Below are 14,866 nucleotides of genomic sequence, written 5' to 3'. Positions count from 1 at the left end.
CCAGCCAGTATTGTATCCAATCGGGGGTGCAGTTTACATTAAAATTTTGGAGAGAGCTTTGCAAGTCTCTACAAATTGAACTTTGCGTTTCGTCAGCCTATCATCCACAGATTAATGGACAAACTGAGCGTACCAACCAGACATTAGAGCAATACCTCAGATGCTTTGCTTCCTTTTCACAGGATGATTGGGCACATTTGCTACTTCTGGCTGAGTTTGCCTATATTAATTCTATGCATAGTGCCACAAATCAGGCTCCATTTTTTTGCTAACTATGGATTCTTTCCTTCCTTTCTGCCTGACACAGTTCTGGATTCACCTGTACCGGCAATTCAGGATAAAAATAAGTTCCTCTAAGAAATTACAAGCTGCTATGGCTAAGGCTCAGGAAGACAACAAGAAGATCTTCAACAGAAGGAGAAGGGGGGATTTACTCCTTAACTCAGGAGACAAGGTCTGGTTGTCAACTGTAAACATAAAACTGCCATGCCCATCAAAGAAATTAGGGCCTAAATATATTGGTCCCTTTTCAGTCAGGAGAAGGATTAATCCAGCAGCATATGAACTTTTTTTTACATGATTCTTACAAGATTCACCCTGTGTTTCACCTGTCATTGCTAAAACCTACAATATCTGACCCTTTCCCAGATCGGGATCCAGGACCTCCAGCACCAATTGTAATCGATGGGTCTGAGGAATAGAAGTAGAAACTATCTTGGACTGTAGAAAGAGACAAGGGTCTGTATAGTACAGAGGCGTAACTAGAATCTATCTGATGCATCAGGCAGACTGACAACTTCTGGGAATAGGATGGATCAGTCCCTTCCCTAGTAATCTGTATGCAGTCTGTACTCACATAGCACCGAAAGCTCCTGGTACTTCCGGCTCACCTATACTCTCTGCTTTGAACTTCTCCTGTGTTTCATACGGAGGCTCTATGAACATCTAAAGGGTTGCGGGAGACCTATTTCCCAAAAGCTAGGCGAGACTGTTCTTTTGGCAGGCATTGCCCTCTGGTAAGCAGGCAATCTATACATTATTTGTGGTGAAGAGGACGCACATTGCATGCTGTTTGAAGATAGATCACAGAGATCATTATTATTCACTGATTGTGTGGACACTTTATATATATATTTTTTTCACCATTGTTTCTAATGGGACTCTGCATTAGTTTTCTTTCTTCTTTTTTTTGATCGCATTTTTTTCTTTTTTTCTTTTGTGATTATTTAATTGTATTCATTATTCACAAATGTATTTATTATGTAATTCAGTCACGTGTTGTTATTAGCGCTGCATCTATTTTGTTTTTATATATATAATATTGTTAAATAGTGCAGATCCCCCCTTACATTAGGGTCCCCAGAGAGCCTCCCCTAACATTAGGATCCCCAGAGAGTCCCCCCTTACATCAGGGTCCCCAGAGAGCCCCTTCATTACATCAGGGTCCCCAGAGAGCCCCTCCTTACATCAGCATCCCCAGAGAGCCACTTGCTTATATCAGGGTCCCCAGAGAGCCCCCCCTTACTTCAGGGTCCCCAGAAGGCCCCCCTTACATCAGGGTTCCCAGAGAGACCCCCTTACATCAGGGTCCCCAGAGAGCCCCACCTTACATCAAGGTCCCTAGAGAGCCCCACCTTACATCAGGGTCCCCAGAGAGCCCCCTTACATCGGGGGGCCCCCAGAGGGCCCCTCCTTACATTAGGGTCCCCAGAGAGCCTCCCCTTACAACAGGGTCCCCAGAGAGCCTTCCCTTACATCAGGGTCCCTCGTTACATTAGGGCCCCCAGAGGGCCCCTCCTTACATTAGGGTCCCCAGAGAGCCTCCCCTTACAACAGGGTCCCCAGAGAGCCTTCCCTTACATCAGGGTCCCTCGTTACATTAGGGCCCCCAGAGAGCATCCCCTTACATCAGGGTCCCCAGAGAGCCTTCCCTTACATCAGGGTCCCCAGAGGGCCTCTCCTTACACCAGGGTCCCCAGGGAGCCTTACTTACATTAGGGTCCCCAGAGAACCCCCCTTTACATCAGGGTCCCCAGAGGGCCCCCTTTACTTCAGGGTCCCCAGAGAGCTCCCCCCTTACATCAGGGTCCCCACACAGTCACCTTCCCTTCCAGAGGTTCCCCTGAACCTGGCTAGTCTTCGCTGTGCACCTTGGACCCCCAGTACATCAGGGTCCCCTTTACTTCAGGGTCCCCAGAGAGCCCACCCTTACATCCGGGTCCCCAGACAGTCACCCTCCCTTCCAGAGGTCCTGGCTGGTCTCCGCTGTGCACCTTGGACCCCCAATACATCTCTGCACCCACCTGGTGGGAGGTGGAAATCGTCAGCTCTATCCACGGGCGGCGAGATTTCCCTGGGGCTTGTAGTTCTCTCTCCGACTGTATCCACTAGAGAGGGGAGAGGCCTCTGACCCAGGCATGTATCATCAAAAGTGTAGAAGCAGAGCGACTCACTGAAAAGTGAAGCCGATACATGCCCGGCTCAGAGGCCCTCCCCTCTCCAGTGTATACATTCAGAGAGAGAAATACAAGCCCCAGGGAGATCTCATGGCTCGTGGGCACCATAGAGCTGCCGATCGCCGCCTCCCACCTCCACCCCTGCATGTTAAATGGACAGCCAGGGGTGCAAGGGGAGATGTCAGGTCTTGGGGCCCCCGCAGTGGCAGAATGACAGGGCCCAGTCGCAAGTGCGACTGAAGCGACCCCTATAGTTCCGCCACTGGTACAGTATTTAATTAAGTTGAAAGGTTTTGGCCTAGAAGAAAGTTCCAGGGAACCAGAGTGCAGTGTGCAAGCTCAAGAACTTTTGAAGGCTTTTTTCACAGCTCATCCAGAAAAGAAGCTTCAAGTTGGCATCCGGAGGCTGCCTGTAATGAGGGGACACTGTCAGGGAAATTGTGTGCATAATCGTACACAAAGACGTGCAAGTAGATCTCTACTTGCTAGTAGGAATTCTTGAGTGACAGCTAGAGGCTCCATAACTCGCATGCATGTGTATATAAATTTGCAAGTGACAACCAGACATTCCTGACTCGCTAATGTATTCTGCGCATGTGCGCATGCATATTAGCACGAACGTGCGTGAGTACTTGGTGCCCTCTTGCCTATTTAACCAGGCTCCATAGACCAGAAGATTGCCGAGTGGTTGTCAGCTTCTACTGTCTGTGACCTGATCCTGTGCTTCTTCCTGTATATACTTGGCCTGTTTGACTGCTCGTTCCTGGTTCTCGATACCCAATTGCTGGCCCGGCTTGTGACCTGACTTTTATTTCTGCCTATTGTTCCGGTACATTCTCTGCTCACTTGATACTGACCCTGGCCTGCCCTGACTCCTCTCTGTATCCGATTCTGTACCCCTGCTGCTTGGTCGTTACCAACTTCTGCCTGGCTGACCACCCGAGACCCTGCATTCGCCTGCTCTCCAGCTTGGCTGCTGTCTGCTGTCCTGCACCTGCCGCTGTGTACCTGCATCTGCCAGTCCACCAGTCTGCCTGCTGTTCTGCACCTGTTGGCGTGTATCCGCATTGACTAGTCCACCAATCTGCCTGCTGCAAGTATCTTCTCTCCAGGATTTCCTACCAGGAGTCCATGCCACTCCGTGCCCTGTTATATCCTGTCACCACCTTCAGGAGAAACAGGTCAGGAGGTCTAAGGAAAAGCCCACCAGTCAGCTCGGCCTCAACCAGGTACGTGACAACCCCCTTCAGCACAGATTTCCCCTGCTGTCTGTGCCTACCATGTCTCCCCTCACAGCACTTCCGGTTTCCCTCCTCTCCTTTCCCCCCGGCTGCTGCAGGGGATATTTCAGCACAAAGAGGGGAGAAGAATCCAGTAAATAAGTAATTTACCAGCCCCTTTCTTTTCTGAATGAACACAGGCAGTGATTGGTACCAATAACTTCCCGTGTTCTTTCATAACTGAGGCAAAGTAAACTGTGTTTACTATGCTTTAGCTTCTGAATGAACAGGAAGCACAGAGCACTTCTTATTCATTCACCATATAGTACAGCTGAGGCTGCAGAGAAAGGGACTGGGGAATCTCTGTCCTCAGTCCCTTTCTATGTCTTAAAGAGAAAGTAAACCCTAATGGGTTTTACTTCCTATTTTTTCGCATACTAGCCCATTATGTTGTACTTACCTGCAAACGAAGCCCGTGATGTCTGCGATGTCCCCGCTGGTGGCCTCATCCATCTTCACCCCTCTTCCTTCCGGGGCCGTGGACTCTGGCTCTGTGACTGGCTGGAGTCACGTGACATCACTCCTGTGCATGCAGGTGGAAGCCGCCGGTCACGGCACGATTCCCTTAAAAACTGAACAATTGTGCCCTTTCTTCAGTGAGCATGCGCCGATGACGGCGGTGCAAGCGTGTATGGTAAATATCTCCAGAAGATATTTCCAGTAGCTACAGGTAAGCGATGTTATAGGCTTACCTGTAGGTAAAAGTGGTGTAACTAGGTTTACAACCACTTTAAAACTGAGACATCAAGCGTCTGTTTAGACTTCTGATATTTCACCAAAGCCCCCCAATGGGGCTCCTAAAAAAAATTGTAAAAAAGAATAATACAAAAATAACATTGAAAAAAATTAAATGGTGAAAAATACTACTATTTTCATGACACCATTCACTGTCCTACTAACATCAACCTGTGCCCTACTGACAAGTCTATTGCTCTACTGACTGACACCATCCACTGTCCTACTGACACCAACCTCTGCCCTACTGACACTGTCCACTGCTCTACTGGCACCGTCCTCTGCTCTGTTATTAATTTTTTTTATATAGCCCCAAGAGTTTGTGCATTACTTAACAAAATTAAGGCAGAAATTACAGTTACATTACAATTTGGTACAAGAGGAATCAGAGGGTCCTGCTTGTTAGAGCTTACAATCTAAAAGGGAGGGTCAATTGATACAAAAGGTAATACAGCTGTAGCTGTGGGGGGATGAGCTGATGTAGAAAGTAAAATAGTATATTAGAAGCAGGATAGGCCTCTTTAAAGAGAAGGGTTTTCAGGGATCATCTAAAGATGGATAGATTAGGGGACAGGCAGACAGATTGGGGTAGGGAGTTCCAAAGGATCGGAAAAACTGTGGAGAAATCCTGGAGGCGAGCTTGTTAGGAAGTGACAAGGGAGCTAGAGAGCAAGAGGTCTTGGGAGGACCAAAGAGAGTGGCTTGGTTGGTATTTTGGGACTAGCTTAAGTGATGTAGCTGGGGCAGAGTTATGGATGGCTTTGTAAATTATTGATAGTACTTTGAATTTTATTTGTTTTGGTGAGTGGAACTAGTGGAGGGATTGGCAGAGATGGATGAAGGACACTGAACGGTTGGTAAGATGGATGAGTCTTGCAGCAGCATTCTTTATGGATTGAAGGGGGTATAGTCTATGTAAAGATAATCCAATGAGGAGGGAGTTGCAGTAGTTGAGGTGAGAGATAACCAGGGAGTGAATTAGAAGCTTGGTGGTGTCATTGGTTAAAAGGGGGCATATTCTGGAAATGTTGCGGAGGCTAAGGCGGCATGATTTGGACAGGGATTGGATGTGGGCCTGAAAGGGCAGTGCAGAGTCTATGGTTACCCCTAGCACCCTGGCATGTGGGAACAGACTGACAGTTGTGCCATTGATCTTGACAGAGAAGTCAGGGGAAAGGGTACGTGGGGAAGGAATATTAAGAGCTCCGTTTTAGATAGATTCTCTTTGAGAAAGTAGCAGGACATCCAGGCTATTATGTCTGTTAGTAAATCAGTGATGGATGAGGAGATTGATGGGGTGAGTTGAGGGGTAGAGAGATAGATTTGGGTGTCATCAGCATATAAATAATATAAATAATGACCGTTGGTTTTGACTTTTAGTAAGTCGTTCGTGAGTTTTAGGAGAGCAGTTTCTGTGGAATGCTGTGTCGGCGAAATCCCGACTGGAAGGGTGCAAGAAGGTTATTCTCAATGAGGTAGTTGCAAAATGGGGTAAGGAGATGGGTCTTAGGTTGTTAAGATTGTTGGGGTCCAGTGAGGCCTTTTTTTGGTATGAGAGCAACTAGTGCATGTTTTAGAAGGAAGATACCAGTAGAGAGAGAGAGGTTGAAGATACGAGTTAGCCCTTGTACACACGGTCGGAGAATCTGTTGGAATGAGTCTTATCGGACCGTGTCGTCAGATAATCCGACTGTGTGTGGTATGCATCGGACTGATTCCGTCCGAATCTCCGTCCGACCCAATTTTCCAAAATGTTGGAAATATTTCCCGACCAACTGGGCCGGACGGACCTAATCCGATCATGTGTAGAGCATTTTCATCGGACCAAGTGCCACGCATGCTCAGATCAAATTCCTACATCAAAGCTATTGGCTACTAGCCTGAATGTAGTACCATTGTAACGAAATTACGTCATCACGTTCTGAAAGATCGGATTTTTCGCCAACTTGGCCCGACCGTGTGTATGCAACAGTTTCGGACACAATCCGTCAGACTAAATCCGATGGGCAAAATCTGACGGATTTGGTTGGCAAAATCTCTGACCGTGTGTATATGGGCTCAGAGAGTGTAGGATAGAGCCAGACCATAGTATTTGAGAAGGAACAGGATCCAGGGGGCAGGAAGTTAGGTGGGCATTAGAAAAAGGTTCAGTGACTTCCTCTATAGTAGCTGGGTTAAACGAGAGTAATAAAGTAGGTCTGTTTGGCAGTGTGGGGCAGGAATGGTATTTTTGGAGGGCAGATTTATATTGGCTGAAATCTTGCTGTGACTTAGTCTTATGCCACAGATGCTCAAGAGTGCAGCTACATTTTTTGAGGCACAGTCCACAGCCCCACTGAAAATGTCCATGTTTTAATACATTTAAGAGGAAGTGAATTTCCTTGGATTGTTTACACCTATAGGTAAGCCTTTAAGAAGGCTTACCTATAGGTACTGTAATATCTCTTAAACTTGTGCCGTTTAAGAGATACTTACTGTATAATCTGCCAATGACGTAATTGGCGCATACGCTCTGAAAGAACAGCCACCCGTGCCGTTTCTTCAGAGTGCTGTGCCATGACTGGTTGATCCCACGCATGCGCACGAGTGACGTCAGTTGGCCCTGGCCAGTCACACAGATGGAGTCTGCGGACCCGGAAGGAAGGCAGGCAAAGATGGATGCAGGATGCAGCCTGCAGCAGTGACAATGAGAGCTTTGTTTGCAAGTAAGTTTCATATAATGTGCTAGTATGCGATGCATACTAGCACATTATGCCTTTACTTTGCAGGTCAGCAAAACAAAAAAAAAAAAGAGGAAGCGTTTACTTCCTTTTTAAGAGTGTCTCTGTGTGTATGTGCATGTGTATCTATCTATCTATCTATCTATCTATCTATCTATCTATCTATCTATCTAGATATACACACACATATATATATGGCGAGCACCACCATCAGGGGGGATGAATGAGAGTAATTCTCCCAGAGAAAGAGAGTGTGGAGGAACAAAGAAGGTGGCCAGATCATTATAGCGGAAGAGAGCGTGGAGGAAGAGGAGATCTGGCTTGATCACAGAGCGGGGTTTGCCTGCTGTAACAGCTTACATTACAATTGTAGTCCGCGTGCCATCACACACAGCCCTGCCCTCCTGTCCCCGAACCTGTGACAGACAGAATGCCGGTCCAATGCCAGGACGCATTTCAGCTGTCACAGGTGTGGGGTCAGGAGGGCGGGGCTGTGTGTGAAAGCACGCAGACTGCAATTGTAATGTAAGCTGTTAAAGCGGGCAAACCCCGCTCTGTGATCAAGCTGGTTCTCCTCTTCCTCCACTCTCTCTTCCGCTATAATGATCCGGCCGCCCCCTCTGCACAGGTGAGGCTGCAATGATGGACATAGGTGACGCTGCACTGGTGAGGCTGCATGATGGACACTGGTGAGGCTGCATGATGGACACTGGTGAGACTGCATGATGGACACTGGTGAGGCTGCAATGTTGGACACAGGTGAGGCTACAATGATGGACACAGGTGAGGCTGCATGATGGATACAGATGAGGCTGCAATGATGGACATAGGTGACACTACACTGGTGAGGCTGCAATGATGGACACAGGTGAGGCTGCAATGAAGGACACAGGTGAAGCTGCAATGATGGACACAGGTGAGGCTTCATAATGGATACAGATGAGGCTGAACTGGTGAGGCTGCAATGATGAAAACAGGTGAGGCTGCATGGGTGAGACTGCAATGATGGACATGGGTGAGGCTGCGTTAGTGGGCACTGGTCATGCTGCGTTGATGGGCATGGGTGAGGCTGCATTGATGGGTACAGATGAGGCTGTATTGATGGGCACGGGTGATAAAGTTTTTGTTAATATTTATTTGTGTAACTTAATTCTGCATAAAACATTTAAGTTCAATTTCATGAGAATTTATGAGGGCGTGTATGGTAGGGGTTGGGTGGGGCAGCTGGTGGCGAGTAACCCTTAAGGCCTGGCTAGTAGCTCAGGACTTGCAATTTTGAGCCCTGTATATATACACACACACACACACACATATTTGAGCTTTGGGGTGCAAACCCTAATGCAATAGATCGCGCACAACTGTGGATATTATATTGTGTTTGTGTGATGCACAATAATGCAAATATTGTGCACCATAAAAAATTGCACCTACCACTACTATTTTTTATTCTACAGGACTTCTCCTTTCAGAAAATATATAATGTTGATTAAGGCCTGGTTCACACCTATGCAGTTTTAGTGCTTTTTTTTGCAGATGTTCACTTACTTCCATAAGAGAACCATGTTAAATGGACTGTAGTGCAAATCTGCAAAATGCAAAAAGCACTACAAATGCATAGGTGTTAATCAGGCCTTATGCCGCGTACACATGACCGGTTTTCCCGTCGGAATAAACACTGAAGGTTTTTCCAACGGAGTTCCGCTGAAACTGTCATGCGTACACATGATCACACCAAAGTCCAATTGTTAAGAACACGGTGATGTACAGCATGTACGACAGAACTAGAAAAAGGAAGTTCATTAGCCAGTAGCCAATAGCTTCTGTCTCTTACTTGCTTCAGAGCATGCGTCATTTTTGGTCCGTCGGAACAGCATACAGACAAGCGGCTTTCCTGATAGGAATTGGTTCCGTCAGAAATATTTAAAACATGTTCTATTTCTAGGTCTGTCAAAATTTTCGTAAAAAAAGTCCAATGGGGCATACACACGATTGGAATATACGATCAAAAGCTTCCTTCTGATTTTTCTGTCAGACATTCCGCTCGTGTGTACATGGCATTAGACTGATTTCCTAGAAAAAAATACAGATTTTTAATGTGCGTGAAAAAATAACAAACTTACCCTGGATGCAAAATAGTTAATACAATTAATGTAAAAAAATATGTAAACCCCCCCACCCATGTTTATGCACATATGAACATAAACCTAGACTGGGTGAGCACGCATACAAACACAAGTGCACCATACATATTAGATATAAATGTGAGAACAATAAATCTAGGGCCAGCATTCACAACTACCTTTAAATTGATGAATTCTAATGCCACATACACACGATCAGAATTTTGGTCAGAAAAAGCTATGATGGATTTTCCGACGGGATTCCGCTCAAGCTTGCCTTGCATACACATGGTCACACCAAATTCTGACCATCAAGAACGTGGTGACATACAACACATACGACGGGACTAGAAAAAGGAAGTTCAATAGCCACTGCGCCACCCTTTGGGCTCCTTCTGCTAATCTCGTGTTTATCTCGTGTTAGTAGAAGTTTGGTGAGAGACAATTCACGCTTTTCAGACTCGTGATTTTTCAGATTTACTGCTGTTCAGCTTGTGCTTGTGGGTTTGTATCTGTTTTTCACTGTTTGTTTATAGTCAGTTTGGATCTGTTTTTCAGTGCGTTCTGGTCCGCTCATTACTGATTTTCAGCTCGCTCTTCACAGGCCTTGCTATTCTTCAGTGCATTCTGTTAGTTCGTTCTGACAAGCCGACCATTTTGAAGTCATGGTGCGGTTATGTACTCGTCGTAGAGTTCGTGTTGTATGGGGGCTTGGTGTTGGGGTTCTTGCTTTGACCTAAGCCCAGTCCATGAACAGGGTGGGGAGGAATTCATGAACCACGAATTGGTTACTCCAGCGTGACCAATTCTCTCATATGCTTTTGCTGCGTGAGATCCAGGAGAATAACCCTGATTATTTCAGGAATTTTCTCCGGAAGACAGACCCCGTTTTTCACAGTCTGTTGGCTTTGCTCACCCATTATATTATGAAGCAGGACACTTGCATGTGGCAAGCCATCACTCTGGAGCAGAGGCTAGTCGCCACGTTGCGTTACTTGGCAACAGGGGGAAGTCTACAGGACATCAAGTTCTCGACAGGCATTTCCCCCCAGGCTCTGGGGATCATTGTTCCAGAGACCTGTTCCGCCATCATTCAGGTCCTTATAGGACCTTATAGGACCTTATACTTTTGTTTTTAAATACTCCTTAAAATAAATGTTATACAGGGAAACCCGGAGCGTGGGACACGGAGGGGAACCTAGTGCAGGGCTGGGCATGACAAGGTGCCCAGTCACGCCCAGGGGAGGAGTTCCGGGAGGAGCTCGGGGGGGGGGCGGCCATATATTAGAGGGGGGCGGAGCTGGGGGAAAGCCAGTCGGCAGGACAGCGTGCGAGGAGGCGTTTTTTTTTACACGCCGCTCCTCGCTGTGGGTACTACAATGGCGGACGTCGCGGGACTTTTAGAGCAGTTGCGGGCGGCGGCGGAGACGAGGGGACCGGCTTGGCTCCAGGCACAGGTCGCGGCGGCACTGGCTGGGGGTGGCGAGGTCGGGCATAGCTGGTGGGAGGCCGCTCGTGGCCGGGTGTCCAGGCCGCCACTCCGGTATTCCCCGGGGGGGCCCGCGAGGATGGCAGAGAGCCCGGGCAGGGACGATTCTACCCCGCCGGCAAAGAGGGGCTTCTATTCGCCCGCTGAAGGACAGAGGAGGCCTGCTCGCCGGCCTACTGGTTCGGGGGGCGGGGCCAAGATGGCGCCGCTTCCCTACCGCATGGCAGTCGGCTTGTTCTGGATGATCCCCCAGCAGCTTTGCACGGGCTGAGGGGAAGGGTTGGGGGCAAACACAAGGGAAAAAGCTCCGGCGGTGGGAAGGCAAGGGGAGGCGGAGGACTGTGGCGGCCTGCATGGGGGGGTTGTGGCCGGGGGTTCTGCGCAGACGGGCTTGGGAAAGCGGCAGGCACATGGGGCGGAGGGCCCGGGGGGCGCTTTGGGGGGACTACCGCAGGATTCGGGCTCCCCCGCAGCCCTACACGGACGGGGGGCAGAAAGAAGGAGGTCGGCGCCTCCGGCCGCAGCTGGTCATGCGGGCCGGGTCATGGGAATCGAGGCAGGGAGGCGGACGCCTCCGGGCAGTAGCCGACGTGGGTCACGTGTCCAGAGTAGTGCCGTGGACGGCCCTTCTGTGCGGCAGCCCAGGAGCGAAGGGACCCCTGCAAGGCAAGGTGCATTGTCGGTGAGCCACGGAATCGAGAAAGGCCGCACGGCATCCAGGTCTCCATCGCCTGGGGGGCTGCAGTCGGCAAGCGGTCCGGAGGAGGAGGGACGTTCCGAAGGAGAGCTGTCGGAGGACGGCGAAGTGTCCGGACGGTCGGTTCCTGCGCAGGCGGTGGGGACGGCTCCCAGTCAGCCCGGTAAGTCGAGTGACAACTCCGCTTTTACTGATGCTTTACACGTGCCAACCGCGGGTTGGGACTGGGACGGGGGCCGCGGGGTCTGGGGGTCAGTTGCAGGAGTTGTTGGAGGGGTTGAGGACGCTGGTGGGTCGCTTTGATGGGGGTACGGGGCAGTCCGTGGGGGAGGTTCCTGGGGGTGGGCCGGTTTTGGGTGTGGGGGTGACTCCCTCTGGGGGAGCAGAGGTTTTCGTTTTGTTATATGGACACTATCGTGGAGACTTACAGGGTTTATGGGGGTACTGCTTGGTTGAGGTACGACGAGCAGTTCCGCCAGCGTCGGGCGGTCCGACCCACGCTGCGCTGGGACCATAAGGACATTAGCCTCTGGATGAGGCTCATGGCTTCTGCGCGGACGCCTTCGCAGTTATTTCCAGGGGGGGGCGGGGGTAGCCACTCCTCAGGATCGCCGGCCGGAAAGAAGTGGGGAGTGTGCTGGCAATTTAATGAAGGCACGTGCAAATTCGAGGGAACATGTAAGTTTAAGCACGAATGCTCGGGGTGTGGGGGAGCCCACACCTTCGCCCGGTGTTTTAAGAAGGGGAGACGTGCCGGAGATCCTGCTCACAAGAGGGACGACTCCGGTGATGTGGGAAAGGATTCAGCCTTTCCTAAATAGGTACCCGGACCGGGCTGTGGCGGGGTTGCTGGGGGCGGGCTTCCGTCACGGTTTTACAATTCCTTGTGGGTTGAGGGTGGTCCTCTTACAGGCCGGGAACTTGCGGTCGGCGTTACAACATCCTGGGGTGGCGTTGGGGCGCATAGCGGGGCCGTTCACGAGCAAGCCCATTGGGGATTTGGTGGTTTCACTATTGGGGGTGGTCCCGAAAAAAGAACCCAACAAGTTTCGGCTGATACACCATCTGTCCTTTCCGAAAGGGGGGTCGGTGAATGATTTCATTGACCCGGAGGCGTGCGCGGTGTCCTACACATCGTTTGATGCTGCAGTGCGTTGGGTACGGCGTTACGGGAAGGGGGCGTTGATGGCAAAGTCGGACGTGGAGGCGGCGTTTCGGTTGCTGCCCGTGCACCCCGAGAGTTTTAGATTGTTGGGATGTTGCTGGCAGGACCGGTTTTATGTCGACAAGTGCCTGCCCATGGGTTGCTCCATTTCCTGTGCGATGTTTGAGGCGTTTAGCTCATTCCTGGAGTGGGTGGTACGGGACGTGTCGGGTGTGGAGTCGCTCATACATTGCCTGGACGATTTCTTGTGCGTGGGCCCTCCCTCTTCGAATGTGTGTGCGATTTTGCTTTCTACGTTGCAACACATGGCGGAGAGGTTCGGCGTGCCATTGGCTGCTGATAAAACAGAGGGTCCAAGGACGGAACTGAGCTTCCTTGGCATCGTGATCGATTCCATGGCTATGGAATGCCGGTTGCCTGAGGCTAAGTTGGTGGACTTACGAAGGGACATCAGGGAGATTCACGGTATGAGAAAGGTTCGGTTACGCTCGTTGCAATCGTTGTTGGGCAAGCTTAATTTTGCTTGCCGGATTATTCCCATCAGAGGGTTTTCTGCAGACAGATGTCTGCGGCAACGGCGGGGGTCGCTTCCCCAACTCACTTCATTCGCCTCACCAAGGAACACAGGGAAGATCTGAAGGTGTGGTATCAGTTCTTGGCAGAGTACAATGGCTGGGCAATGTGGATGTCGGGCCCGGTGAACAATTTGGATATGGAATTGGTCACCGATGCAGCGGGGTCTACGGGGTACGGGGCCCTTTTCCAGGGACAGTGGAGTGCGGAACCCTGGCCGTGCTCCTGGGTCGCAGCAGGCCTCGTGCGGAATCTGGTACTGCGGGAACTGTTTCCGGTAGTGCTGGCTTTGGAACTGTGGGGGGAGGCGTGTCGGAACCTTAAGCTGAGACTGAACTGTGACAATATGGGGGTGGTGCAGGTCATGAATAGTATGTCGGCGTCTTCACAACCTGTCGTTTAGCTGATGCGGCAGTTGGTGTTGCGTTGTATGCAATTGAACGTGTTTCTTTACGCTGTACACATCCCGGGGGTGGATAACACGCTGGCTGATGCTTTGTCTCGCTTTCAGTGGGACAAGTTCAGGGCCTTGGCTCCGGAGGCGGACGAAGAAGGCAGGGATTGCCCGGGCTGGATGTGGGAGCTGGTATTGGAATCGCCGCAGGATGCATCAGGAGGTCGGTGAGTGGCGTGACGTGGGGGGCCTATATGAAAGTGTGGCAGGAATGGTCGGATCTGGTGCAGGAGGCGGGAGTGGAGCAGGATGGGTCGGCCGCGCAGTTGTTGGTCCTGTATTTTGTGTCCAGAAATATGGAAGAGGGGCGCTCGGTGTCGTCTATCGAGAAAAAGATGGCGGGTTTGGCGTTTTTGTTCAAATTGAGCAGACAGGAGGATTGGACGAAGGGTTTTTGGGTGCGGCAGGTGCTCAAGGGTTACCGGAAGGCGCATCGGCGACAGGATACGCACAGGCCTATTACTTTTGCTAATTTGCTGACCTTATTGCAACATCTGGGGTCGGTGTGTTCATCCTCTTATGAGGTGTCGCTGTTTTCAGCGGCTTTTTCTTTGGCGTTTTTCGGGGCGTTTCGGGTAGGGGAACTGGTTAGCCCATCTAGGGCTGTGGCGGGGGGTGTTTTGGTGGAGGATGTACACCTCGGGGAGGATAGGTTGTCGGTTGTGCTGCGGAAATCAAAAACGGATCAACGAGGGAGGGGGGGTTCGTGTGTGATTGTTTGCGTTGCCCGGGTGTGCAGCGTGCCCGGTGGAGGTGGTGGGGTGTTTTCTCAAAAGGAGGGTGGTTGGTGGAGGGCCTTTGTTGGTACACGTGGATGGGTCTTATTTGTCTAGATTTCAATTCGTAGCGGTCTTGAGAAAATGCCTTGGTAACATGGGGATGGACGGTTCGGCATACGCCTCGCACTCCTTCCGGATCGGGGCAGCCACGGAGGCTGCCAAGTGTGGGTTGGACGAGGTGGCAGTGCGTAAGTTAGGGAGATGGGAATCGAAACGATTCCGCAGTTACGTTAGGACAGGTTTGGTTTGGGAATGATTTTTCTTTTTAAAAAAAACTAAAAAAAAAAAAAAAAAAAAAACTGGGGACATGTACGGGGGTGGGGGGTATTGCTTGCTGTGTTCATCTGGGGTTGTCCATTATTTTGTTTGGTCTTTTCGTTTCAGATGGAGGTTACCCA

Source organism: Lithobates pipiens, unplaced genomic scaffold, assembly GCF_037356315.1.
Source record: "Lithobates pipiens isolate NorthernLeopardFrog02 unplaced genomic scaffold, aLitPip1_a1.2 Scaffold_28, whole genome shotgun sequence".
Lineage (NCBI taxonomy): Eukaryota > Metazoa > Chordata > Amphibia > Anura > Ranidae > Lithobates > Lithobates pipiens.
The sequence above is the reverse complement of the archived record's forward strand: the minus strand, read 5'-3'. Positions refer to the sequence as shown.